The sequence below is a fragment of the Herpailurus yagouaroundi genome, unplaced genomic scaffold, assembly GCF_014898765.1.
Source record: "Herpailurus yagouaroundi ecotype Mexico unplaced genomic scaffold, PumYag 182, whole genome shotgun sequence".
NCBI lineage: Eukaryota > Metazoa > Chordata > Mammalia > Carnivora > Felidae > Herpailurus > Herpailurus yagouaroundi.
In genome coordinates, this window is record NW_024412413.1 from 11,822,876 (window position 1) to 11,833,451 (window position 10,576).

The window sequence follows — 10,576 nt, forward strand, 5'->3', positions numbered from 1 at the left end:
CTGGAAAGGAAGAGGGGAGAGTGGATGTCCCCAGCGGTGGAATTGGCTGCTGGGTTAGAGTCCAGGAAGAGCCTGCTGCTAGAAGCCTGGCAGTTGCAGGGCTGCAGGCCGCTGGGGGAGTGTGTTACCAAAGTATGTTTTTGAGATCTCCCATTGTTCCCAGCGCCTCGCTGAGGACTTCCTGGCTCCATTCGTCCCCAGACGAAGTCTGTAATTGGGAACAAACCGCCAGCCCTTCTTGCCAGCGGCTCTCAGGATAAACTGAGGAGAACTGGGGAGATGTGTCTTCTGAAGATTCTTGGGTACTGCACATATTCGTTGTTTTCTCTGGTAGCTTGTTGGGAGAGTGGAGAGGGGAAAGGGTAGGGGGAGCGGGAGGCAAAAAAGTTTCCCCCGAAAGACAGAAATCAAAAAAAGGAGCCCCGAAGAGCTGTTTGTGTTGAGAACCGGCGCTGGGAGGGGGGAGGGCTGTGGTGGTCGTGCAGGCTGTTCTCGATACTGTACTGCTTCAGGGGACGTGGCACTGATGATTATGGTTAGTTGTTGTTTTTCCCGTGGGATTGGTAGCTTTTCCTGTTGTTGCGAATCTATTACCGACTGTTAAAGGGTGATTTTCTTTCTTTCTCTTTTCTTTCTTTCTTTCTTTCTTTCTTTCTTTCTTTCTTTCTCTCAACATTTTAATTTTAGTTTTTGAGAGACAGAGACAGAGCACTAGTTGGGGAGGGGCAGAGAGAGAGAGAGGGATGCACAGAATCTGAAGCAGGCTTCAGGCTCTGAGCTGTCAGCACAGAGCCCGACGTGGGGCTCGAACCCACGAACTGTGAGATCATGACCTTGGCTGAAGTCAGACGCTTAACTGACTGAGCCACCCAGGTGACCCTAAAGGGTGATTTTCTTATGTGGATGTTGCGCTCAAAATATTGGTCCAGTGTAGAGACCGTACCATGATTTCTCTTTAGATATCCTGGATCTTCAGACCTCAGATTACTGTCCAACCATTTCCTTTTCCACTGCCCACTTCCCGTTTCGTTCTGCAGTTCTCGTATGCGCCGCGTGACCCTTCATTCAGAGCCTGCATGCCTAGCACTGTGTTGGCTGTTGAGGGTGTGGAAGGAGGCAGAGAGACGTTCCCTGTCTTTGGGAGCTCAGTATAGAGGGGGAGGTGACTGACACCAAGCAGAGGTGTAATGTGGGATGTGCATTGAGAGCGTGAGTGAATGCTGAGATGGGCAGAGGGTACCGAATCCAGCCGGGGCAGGGTGGGTGGCAGGGAACCGGGCCTGGGAGATGTAATAGGAGTGACGTCACTGTGTGTTTAGACAGTAGAAGAAATAGGGAAATACTGGTTTAATGGATAGAACACAGGGTGGGGAGTTAGGACCCTCCCTTAGTGGTCTTTTTATGTGCAAGAGTACAGCAGCTTTTGGGGCGCTTGGGTGGCTCAGTCGGTTGGGCGGTCGACTACAGCTCAGATCATGATCTCACAGTTTGTGAGTTCGAGCGCCGCGTCGGGCTCTGTGCTGACAGCTCAGAGCCCGGAGCCTGCTTCTGATTCTGTGTCACCCCCTCTGGGCCCCTTCCCTGCTTGTGCTCTCTCTGTCTCTGTCTCTCTCTCTCTCAAAAATAATAAACATTAAAAAAAAAAATTACATTAGCTTTCTTTGCTCTCCACTCCTGGCAGTGGATTGTCTATTCCTTTGAAATTATGTGGGTTGGAAAAGAATGGAAAGGAATGGGCCCACCTGCATGGGGGGAGAGGGAGGCATTAGGGATGTGGGTGTTTAAAAGCTCTCGGCATGACTGGCTCTAAGCACAGATGGCTATTTGTGTTGCCATTATTGTAGCTCTTACGCCTGCATTTCCTTTCGCGTGGTGCTCTACAGGGATAATTGTGGGGTCCTAACTTCTGTCTCTTCCTGCTGCCAGCTAAAGTAGATGCTGATGTGTTGTGCATTACAGGGCGGACGACGACTTCTGTGTGGGCTGTCTTCTTAGCGCTGCCTTCAACTGTTGGGGCCCCTGCAGCATAAGGGGAAATTGTGGTTGTTGTTGTTGTTGTTGAAATCCACATTGGTGAACACACGAGTATAACCAGATTTTAGCGAGGAACCGGCTTCTAAATGGAGCTAAAATGAACTTTGGAGAGCGCTTGGATTTTGAAAGGGTTAAATTGCAAGGGTTGGCATATCCAGGGAAAAGGTGATTTGGGAATCTGCGGAACTAGTCCTGTTCTGGGTAAAACTGAGGGGGATGAAAAAGAAAGAGGATGGGTTTGATGGCCGACCTGCCATTTCTGTGTGGCGTGAGCTTGTCCAGGCCACCTTTCTCATCAGTGAACAGGAGCTCCTAACGACGGCCAGGGAGTTGTTGTGACAATGAAACATTTATTATTCCATTTCTGAAGGCCTTTCACAGGGTTCTTGCCTGGTATTTCTGTCCCAGCAACATAGAATCACTTGCTGTTTCTTTCCCCTCTTTGCCTTCGGACATATCTTTCCTTGTATAGTTTTCACCTGCCTGCTCAGGAAATCTTCCACCAAGTAAAACACACGTGAGTACACAAACCTGGGAAATTTGGGTTAATTATGTCTCGTTACTTCGATCTCGGCTGAATGGTGTTCCCCTTTCAAGGAAACTTTCCCCTTCCCACTCCTATCTGGAAGGTGTTCTTTCGATGATGTTCTGTAACACTCTTTTTGTTTATGTGTCTCCCTTGCCAAATTATGTGTTCTGAAGGCAGTGATTATCATGCCTACTGTTGTGTTACCGCCGTGTAGCCCGTGCCCTCCTCCTTCCCTTCACTTAAATGATGTACGGTCTGAACCTGGGCTACTTGCAAAACTTAGGAGAACAGCAGGAGGCACAGTATCCCTTCTGTCCCCAGTTGGTTTATAACTAGAAGAAAACCACTTAATTTACACATAATTGATGGTAAAACCCACTTCCTCTGGGAGTAAATTTGGCTTTCAGAGTCATCAAAGCAGGGAGCCTAGTAAACCTGATTCTTGGTGCTTTGGTAGAGCTTCAGACTTTTGCTGTTTTTCATACATAATAGTTGTTTTTCTGCTTTGAGTAGAAAACCACTAGAAATTAAGAGTATGATTTCTGGCAGTAGTCCAAAGTCAAAACTGGGCCAAACAGTTCTAATCTCCCCGCAATCACTACTTGAGAAAAGGACCCCTTTAAACAAAATTTAGACTACCTCTGTGGATGATGCAAACCTAAGGAGAAGAATAGTTTGAGACTCCTCAAATATACTGGGATTACCCACGCCTCGTTTTTTTTTTCTTTAGGGCTGTTCAGCCCTTGGAGGAGTGTGTGTGTGTGTGTGTGTGTGTGTGTGTGTGTGTGTGTGTTCATATGTTCATGAGACACAGGCCTTTCACTTCCATGACCTAAACGCATCCCATTGTAGCCACTGGTCTATTTGTCCTGTCCGTCGCAAAGTATGACCCTCTAAGGGGTCAGACAGAACTTCGGACAGAGTGAGGGCCAACATTCCCCGCGTAAGAAGGCCAACCGTGGCACCTGTAATCCTTTATTACTTTACAAGGCTGGCTGGCTATCTCTGTCAGACCGAATTCCTCGAGGGCAGGGCTGGTCTGATTCTTCTTACATCCTCAGTGGTCAGCACACACGTTGGCCTGTCCCTCTGCAAACAGCGGTCACCCGTTTGGGGAACAAGGTGGCGTGGTGCCGTAGCAGAGTTTGAAGGCCTTCAGGTTTGGCAGACCTCAGGGTGGGGCCAGCACTTGTTAGCTGGAGGACTTGGGGCCAGGTTTTCACTTTTCTGAGCTTCAGGATCAGCTTTTTTGTGAAGGTAAACTCTGTCGTGCCCTGCGTACTTCCTGGCATTGGAGGACTATTAATTTTTCATTTATTTTGAAATAACTTCACAATTAGAGAAAAGTTGCCCGAACAACAACTGAAAAAAACCAAAACCAAAACTCCCCAAAAGAGAAAAACTTTAAAAAGGCCTATATTCTCTTTACTCAGATCTCCCAGTTAGTATTTTATTGCGTTTGCTCCACTGTCCACTCTCTTTGTGTGTGTGTGTTCATGCATAGTATTTACCATTATTTTTTTAGTTTATTTATTTTGGGGAAGAGAGTGAGCGCGAGTGAACATGAGTAAGGGAGGGGCAGAGGGAGGAGAGAGAATCCCAAGCAGGCTCTGTGCTATCAATGTGGAGTCTGATGCGGGGCGCAGTCCCACAAACCGGGAGATCATGACCTGTGCTGAAATCAAGAGCTGGATGCCTACCTGACTGAGCCACCCAGGCACCCCTCTCTGTTATTATTTTTCGAGTTTTGAGAGCAAGCTGTGGATATGATATCCCTTCACTGTGAAACACGCCAGTGCGTATTCCCCCTAGTAAGACTGTCTTCTATAGCCGGGATATGCTCTCCAAATCAGGAAAGTGGTCCTCACCGGACCTCAGGCTCACAGCCTTAGCTGTGACAGCTCCTTCCTGGACCAGCCACTTCTGTGATAGTTGCCAAATGGTGATTCTCTGTCTGTATTTATTAGTTGACATTCCACTGTAAAGAAAAATTTTCCCGGGGCACCTGGGTGGCTCAGTTAAGTGTCTGACTTCAGCTCAGGTCATGATCTCACGGTCCGTGAGTTTGAGCCCCACGTCAGGCTCTGTGCTGACAGCTCAGAGCCTGGAGCCTGCTTCAGATTCTGTGTCTCCCCCTCTCTCTGCCCCTCCCCTGCTCATGTTCTGTCTCTCTCTGTCTCAAAAATAAATATAAACATTAAAAAAAATTTTTAAAGAAGAATTTTCCCTTCTCATTTGTTTGTTTATTTCTGTCAGCAGAGACTCATGTATCCTGTTTTGTTCAGTAGGTTGTAATAGGTTGTAATTCTATATTCTGATGCTTCAGCTGTCCTCAGTTTAGCCCGTGGGACCTGCTTTATGCTGGCTCCTTTGTCCTGTTGGCTTGACCCTGTCATTCATGGGACATTTCTTGACACGAGATTTTCCAGGCTTATCTTGTTTTTTTTCCTGCTCTAGCCTTGGAATCAGCCATTTCCAAGGAGCCCTGCTTCTTTTAAATGGAGGATGGTAATTAGAAACCAAAATCTGGGTGCTGAGGTATACACATCGTTGCTGGGGTGTCACTGCCTCTAGGCTCTCTCAGCAGACAGAGTCAGAAAATATATATGTACACTCACATACCATATATGCATACATCTGTAACTATTTCTCTATTCCTATGTGTGTGTGCAGATATGTATATATATATATATGATGTTTGTATGTGTGTGAATATATATGTGTGTATATTAAGATTTTATACTGTAAAATCATGAGTGTTGTATCATAAAGCCAGAGTTCGTATATTGATAAGCCCATCTTAAGTCCAGCTAACCTCTTTTCTAGTTTTGCAGCTATATTCTCAAGTAGGGAAAAACTTGGCTCCTCTTATCCTCAGTACATTTACTTATTTCATTTTACTTATCTGCTCAGTGTAACCAGTTTTCCAGCCATGGAGGTTGTCTCTCCCACCTTTGTACCCCACTCCTCATGGCTTGGAATCCTCAGTCACTGGGCCCTCTGACCTGGTTTTTGAGATGGCCTCCCTGCCTCATCATAGTCCTTCAGCTCCCTGAAACACTCTGTGACCGTAGGCTCTGGGCCTGCTGGCCTGTGCCTCTTTATAATTCCTTGTCCTCTGGCCCACCTGCATCTTCAGCTGACTCCTTTATGATGAAAGGAGAAGGCTGTTATTTTTTGAGGGAGACTTATGTTTTTTTGTTTCTTTATCAAAGTATAGTTTACATGCAGTAAAGTTCATCCTTTGAAATACGCATATCTGTGAATTTTGACAAAATTCATGTAACAGTCATGTAACGACTATCACAGTTAAGACACAGAATACTTTGTTACCATAAAGAGTTCCCTTGGGTCCCCATCTAGTCAAGCCTTCTTCCCATCCCGAGCTGCTGGCAGTCACTTATCTGATTTCTATTCCTATGGTGTTTTGCCTTTTCTAAAAGGTCATATAGATGGAATTACTGTGTAGCTTTTTGAGTCTAGCTTCTTCCACTTTGTGTTCTTTTGAGATTCATCCGTCCCATTTTACATATTAGTGATTTGTTCCTTTTTATTATTGGTAGTTCTTTATCGATGCATGTGCCACAATTTATTTTTCCATTCACCAGTTGATGGTCACTGGGTTATTAGCTTAATTCAATCATGAATAAAGTTCCAATAAATATTTCTGTGTATATGGTTTTTGTGTGGACATTTATCTTCATTTCTTTTGGGTAGATACCTAGGGGCGGGGTTGCTGGTCATATCTTAAGCTTGTTTAAGAAATTTCGGGGCACCGGGGTGGCTCAGTCGGTTAAGCGTCCAACTCTTGATCTCAGCTCAGGTCTTAATCTCAGGTCTTGAGCCAGCATTGGGCTCTGTGCTGGGCATGAAGCCTACTTAAAAAAAGAAAGAAAGAAATGGGAGGAGAGGGAAGAGAAGGGAAGGGAAGAGAAGAGAAGAAACCGCCCAAGTGTTTCCCAAAAGGCTTACCAGTTTTGCATTCCCGGCAGCACCGAATGTATGAGGCAGTTCCGGTTGCTCCACATCCTTTCCACTACCGGGTTTTGTCGATTAAAAAAAAAAAAAAATCTTGAATGATTCCAATAGGTTTGTAATGGTATCTCTTACCGGTTTTCATGATTATTTCCCTAAATGTTAATGGTGTTGAACAGCTTTTCATTTGCATATTTGCCATCCATATCTCTTTGATGACGGGTCTGTTAAACCTTTTGCTCATTGTAAAAATCGGGTTATTTGTTGCCCTAATGAGTTTTGAGAGCTCTTTATGTATTCTTGTTACCAGTCCTTTATCAGTTAGGTGTTTGCAAATATCTTTTCCCATTTCTGTAATTTTACATTGCAAATATAGCTTCTTTAGTGTGTAGAAAGGTTGGCCTGGATTCTTCAGGGTTTTCCATATAGCCTTAATGCTGTGAATACCAGGAGAAATCTTTGTAAGAGGACGAATGTAGGCTTGAGGGGGGGAGGTGGAGATCCCGGAGGATCCGGTGGCATTAATTGCCTCCTCCCAGTGACTTACTGAGGGTACTTGTTGAGGAAAGAAAGGAAGGACAGACTGAAAAATAAGAGGGGTGATGGTAGTGGCCAGGGCCTTTGGTGAGAGAATGGCTGCTAGAATTGTCCAAGCTAGAAAGACAAGGAGGACGAGAGGAGCCAGGGGGCTTTGGCATGGATTGTGTTGAAACTGTTGAACCTAGGGGCACCCGGGTGGCTCTGCTGGTAGAGCATCTACCTCTTGATATCGGCTCTTGTGGATCTCGAGGTTGTATTATAGAGCCATGTGCGTTGGGCTCTGCACTGAGCACGGAGCCTGCTTGGGATTCTCTCCCCTTCTTTCTCTGTCCTTTCCCTTCTTGTGTGCATGCTATAAATGAATGAATGAATGAATAAATAGAAGGAGAGAGGGGGAAGGAAGGAAGGAAAGAAAGAAAGGAAGGAAGAGTTGAACCTAGGTAAAGTCAAATGGGGAGCTTCACTGGGCAGGGAAGAGAGAGAGAGGCTCAGCAAGGGAATGTGGCTTTCTGAAGATTATGGGGACTGTGAAGTAGCAGAGCTGGGACTTAAATTAAGATTTTTAAGAACAGTTGTGAAGGAGGGCCTCAGCGCCTAAGAAACTAGAGTTCAGACCAGGCTGGGGTGACAGGGTTTTGTCATTATGTGTGTCTTCTACATAATTTATAATCATTCTTCCTGGGGCGCCTGGGTGGCTCAGTCGGTTAAGTGTCCGACTTCAGCTCAGGTCATGATCTCGCGGTCCGTGAGTTCGAGCCCCGCGTTGGGCTCTGGGCTGATGGCTCAGAGCCTGGAGCCTGTTTCCGATTCCGTGTCTCCCTCTCTCTCTGACCTTCCCCTGTTCATGCTCTGTCTCTCTCTGTCTCAAAAATAAATAAACGTTAAAAAAAAAAAATCATTCGTCCTGTGTGGTCTCAATATTTAGTATAATATAGCAAAACTGGGTTTACAGCAGAATTGGTGGTTAGATTGGTAAGAAAGAGTTTGACTATACCTCCAATTCGAATGTATTTTGAGTTAAACAGAAAACACTAGAAATCAAATAGGAATGCATTTTTTGGCACAAGAATGTTTGGTTCTGACACCAAAGGGGAAAGGATACTAAGGAGAGTAAGAGATCATAGATCTGGCTTTTGCTGTTATAATTCGCTATGAAAATACTAACTCTCAAGGTTAAGATTTACTGGAATTGGAATTGCCTTTGTATAATAACACTTTTTAAATGTTTATTTATTAGTATTGAGAGACAGAGCATGAGCAGGGGAGGGGCAGAGAGGGGTGGAGACACAGAATCTGAAGCAGGCTCCAGGCTCTGAGCTGTCAGCACAGAGCCCGAAGCGGAGCTGGAACTCACGAACCGAACCGTGAGGCCGTGACCTGATCCGAAGTTGGACGCTCAACCGACTGAGCCACCCAGGTGCCCTGGAATTGCCTTTGGATTAAAAGAGAATGATGAAAGGAAATCTCTGGAAAAACGTGATAAACATAGTTATTTTTATTGGATACCTAGTCTGATTCAGGCACTGTGCTGGGCTCCTTGGCATTACATTTTCCTGATCCTTCCATAACCTTGCAAGAGTGTTTGGTGATACTACATTCCTGTTTTATTTAGAGTCCGAGAAATTAAATAACATGTCCAGAGTCATAACTAGTTAAGTGATTGAGCTGGGATTCATCTCTAGGCCTGGGTGGCACCAAAGCTTGGTCTGTTCTCACTGCCCTGGGACTAATCATGGTGCCCTCTGTAGACCAGCATTCTCCCACGTGGTTTCTTACCAGTTCACTCATTACAAGAGAGGTATAGAAGTTGCTTGTGAGCGTTGAGAAACTTTGTAGCAATTTGATAGAGAAATTTTATGAGTATCGAACCTAATAATAACAAGTTTGGGCTTGTATTTTGTATGTCTTTGTTTCTTAAAATTTCCTTTTTTTTTTTTTTTTTTTACCCCTAGTGATTCTTTTTCTTGCATTTTACAAAAGTACCATTCCATGATGAATTGGAAGCTTAAGAAGAACAGAATTGCTGCAGGTTGTTAGAGAAGCCCTCCCCGTCCCACGCTTTCTCTGGTTTTGAAATCCTTGAATCAGCGTGCAGTTTGCTGGAGCATTTCGGCTGACTCAGAGTTCCGAATGACAGGGGGGACTGGGTCAGAGAAAGGGAATAAGGCAGTAGGGAAAGGCGAGGATCTAGGGAAGGAATCTTCGGGAGAAGTCTCCAAACTTTGCCCTCCAGTGGCAGCTGTAAGGGTGAGTCCGGGTTCTCTCCTAAAATGAGAAGGCGTTCCGTGCCTCCTTTGGTCAAATGTAGTGTCCGGATTGTGGTCGTCTTTCTGTTGAGTCCTGACTTGCTTTTCGTTACGCCCCGCGGCGATGCTGGTGTTGTAGAGGGGGACAAATACGGGAAAAGGAATTGATACGAGTAAAGTTAACTGGAGGTAGAAATTCCAAAAATACTCCTTTTCTCTGCTCACAACCACACACACAGGAACGCGTACCTTGAAGCATTTTCCCTTTAAGGAAAAGCCTGCAGTTCTTTGGCAGGGCCAGGAGTTTTGATTGGCCCCCTCCACTGCTGTTTGCCGTGAAGAATCCTGCCCGGTCCAGTTGTGTTTAGAGCTGGTCTGCGAGCCAGCCGAGCTGCCAAGTTCTCTGGGCCGAATTTGAAATGTATTAGTGTTCAGGGAGCGGGCTGGGTGCCTCTGATGCGCCTCCTACAGTTCAGCTTGGCTGTTTCTGGAACCCCATGTGGGAGGCTCTTACTTCTCTCTGAATGCCTTTGAAGTCTTGCCAGTTTAGGGAGGGGGGAGGTGTAACTCAGTGAAGGGGCATGTTTTTAGGGAGCTTCCCCACGTGGGACACGCTATGCAGTGGTGCGGGAGAAGCGCTAACCCGGATGGGAGACTAGGCAGAGCCGGCTCAGTTTTTATAGGATTATTTGTCTCTCCACTTCTAACATGTGAAATGACACAACAGGCCCTCTAAGAACCAGACCCCTGCTTGACCAGTTTTAGTTATGGAGGAAACCCGACCTGAGATAAAGGCAGCTACCCCACGGTGTGCGCCTCTTGCCAGAAACCTTACATGTGCCTGGAGCGAATTCCTGCCCTTCTGGTTGTGGCTGCGGGCGTGGCCCAAGGCAAGGCTGGGGACAGGCAACAGTTCTAGTCGCAAACCTTTTACTTGCTCAGCTGGTTCTTAATCCCTGCAACCCAGCCTCGGGTCAAGAATTTGTTCCATAGGTACAGCCAGTTGTGGTGGCTTGCAGAGCTCCTGTGCCGGGGACAGCCTAAGCTGGGGGTGATTTGCGTAGATCTGCTTCTCGAAGCTCTGTAGATGTAAACTTACTTAACATTTATAAATTCAGGTGGTTTACAATGCCAGCCTTCAAATTTGAACTGCTCTGTGTCTCTCCAATAGATGAGACATTTCCTGAGGATAGGGTACTTTCTGATCCTTCCTTCCTTCCTTCCTTCCTTCCTTCCTTCCTTCCTTCCTTCC

General features: G+C 46.0%; 1 protein-coding gene and 1 long non-coding RNA gene across 18 annotated transcripts in view; one reads left to right on the forward strand and one right to left on the reverse strand.

Moving 5' to 3' along the window:
* The window catches only part of RBFOX2 (RNA binding fox-1 homolog 2), a 288,313-nt gene that overhangs the window by 43,570 nt on the left and 234,167 nt on the right, over positions 1-10,576 (forward strand). Inside the window, exon 1 of one of the 17 annotated variants that reach the window (XM_040490952.1) lies at positions 219-302. The exons of the other annotated variants lie outside the window; for them this stretch is intronic. The gene's annotated coding sequence lies outside the window, so the exon portion shown is untranslated. Of the gene's footprint in view, positions 1-218; positions 303-10,576 lie in introns of those variants that run through there. 17 annotated transcript variants of the gene reach the window in all.
* Positions 8,559-10,576, reverse strand: part of LOC121040427 (uncharacterized) — a 2,059-nt gene continuing 41 nt past the window's right edge. The window contains exons 1-2 of the long non-coding RNA XR_005795285.1: positions 9,574-10,576; positions 8,559-9,451 (exon numbers count right to left, since the gene is read on the reverse strand). The exon at positions 9,574-10,576 is cut by the window's right edge and continues 41 nt beyond it. This is a non-coding gene — a long non-coding RNA (uncharacterized LOC121040427). The remainder of the gene's footprint in view (positions 9,452-9,573) is intronic.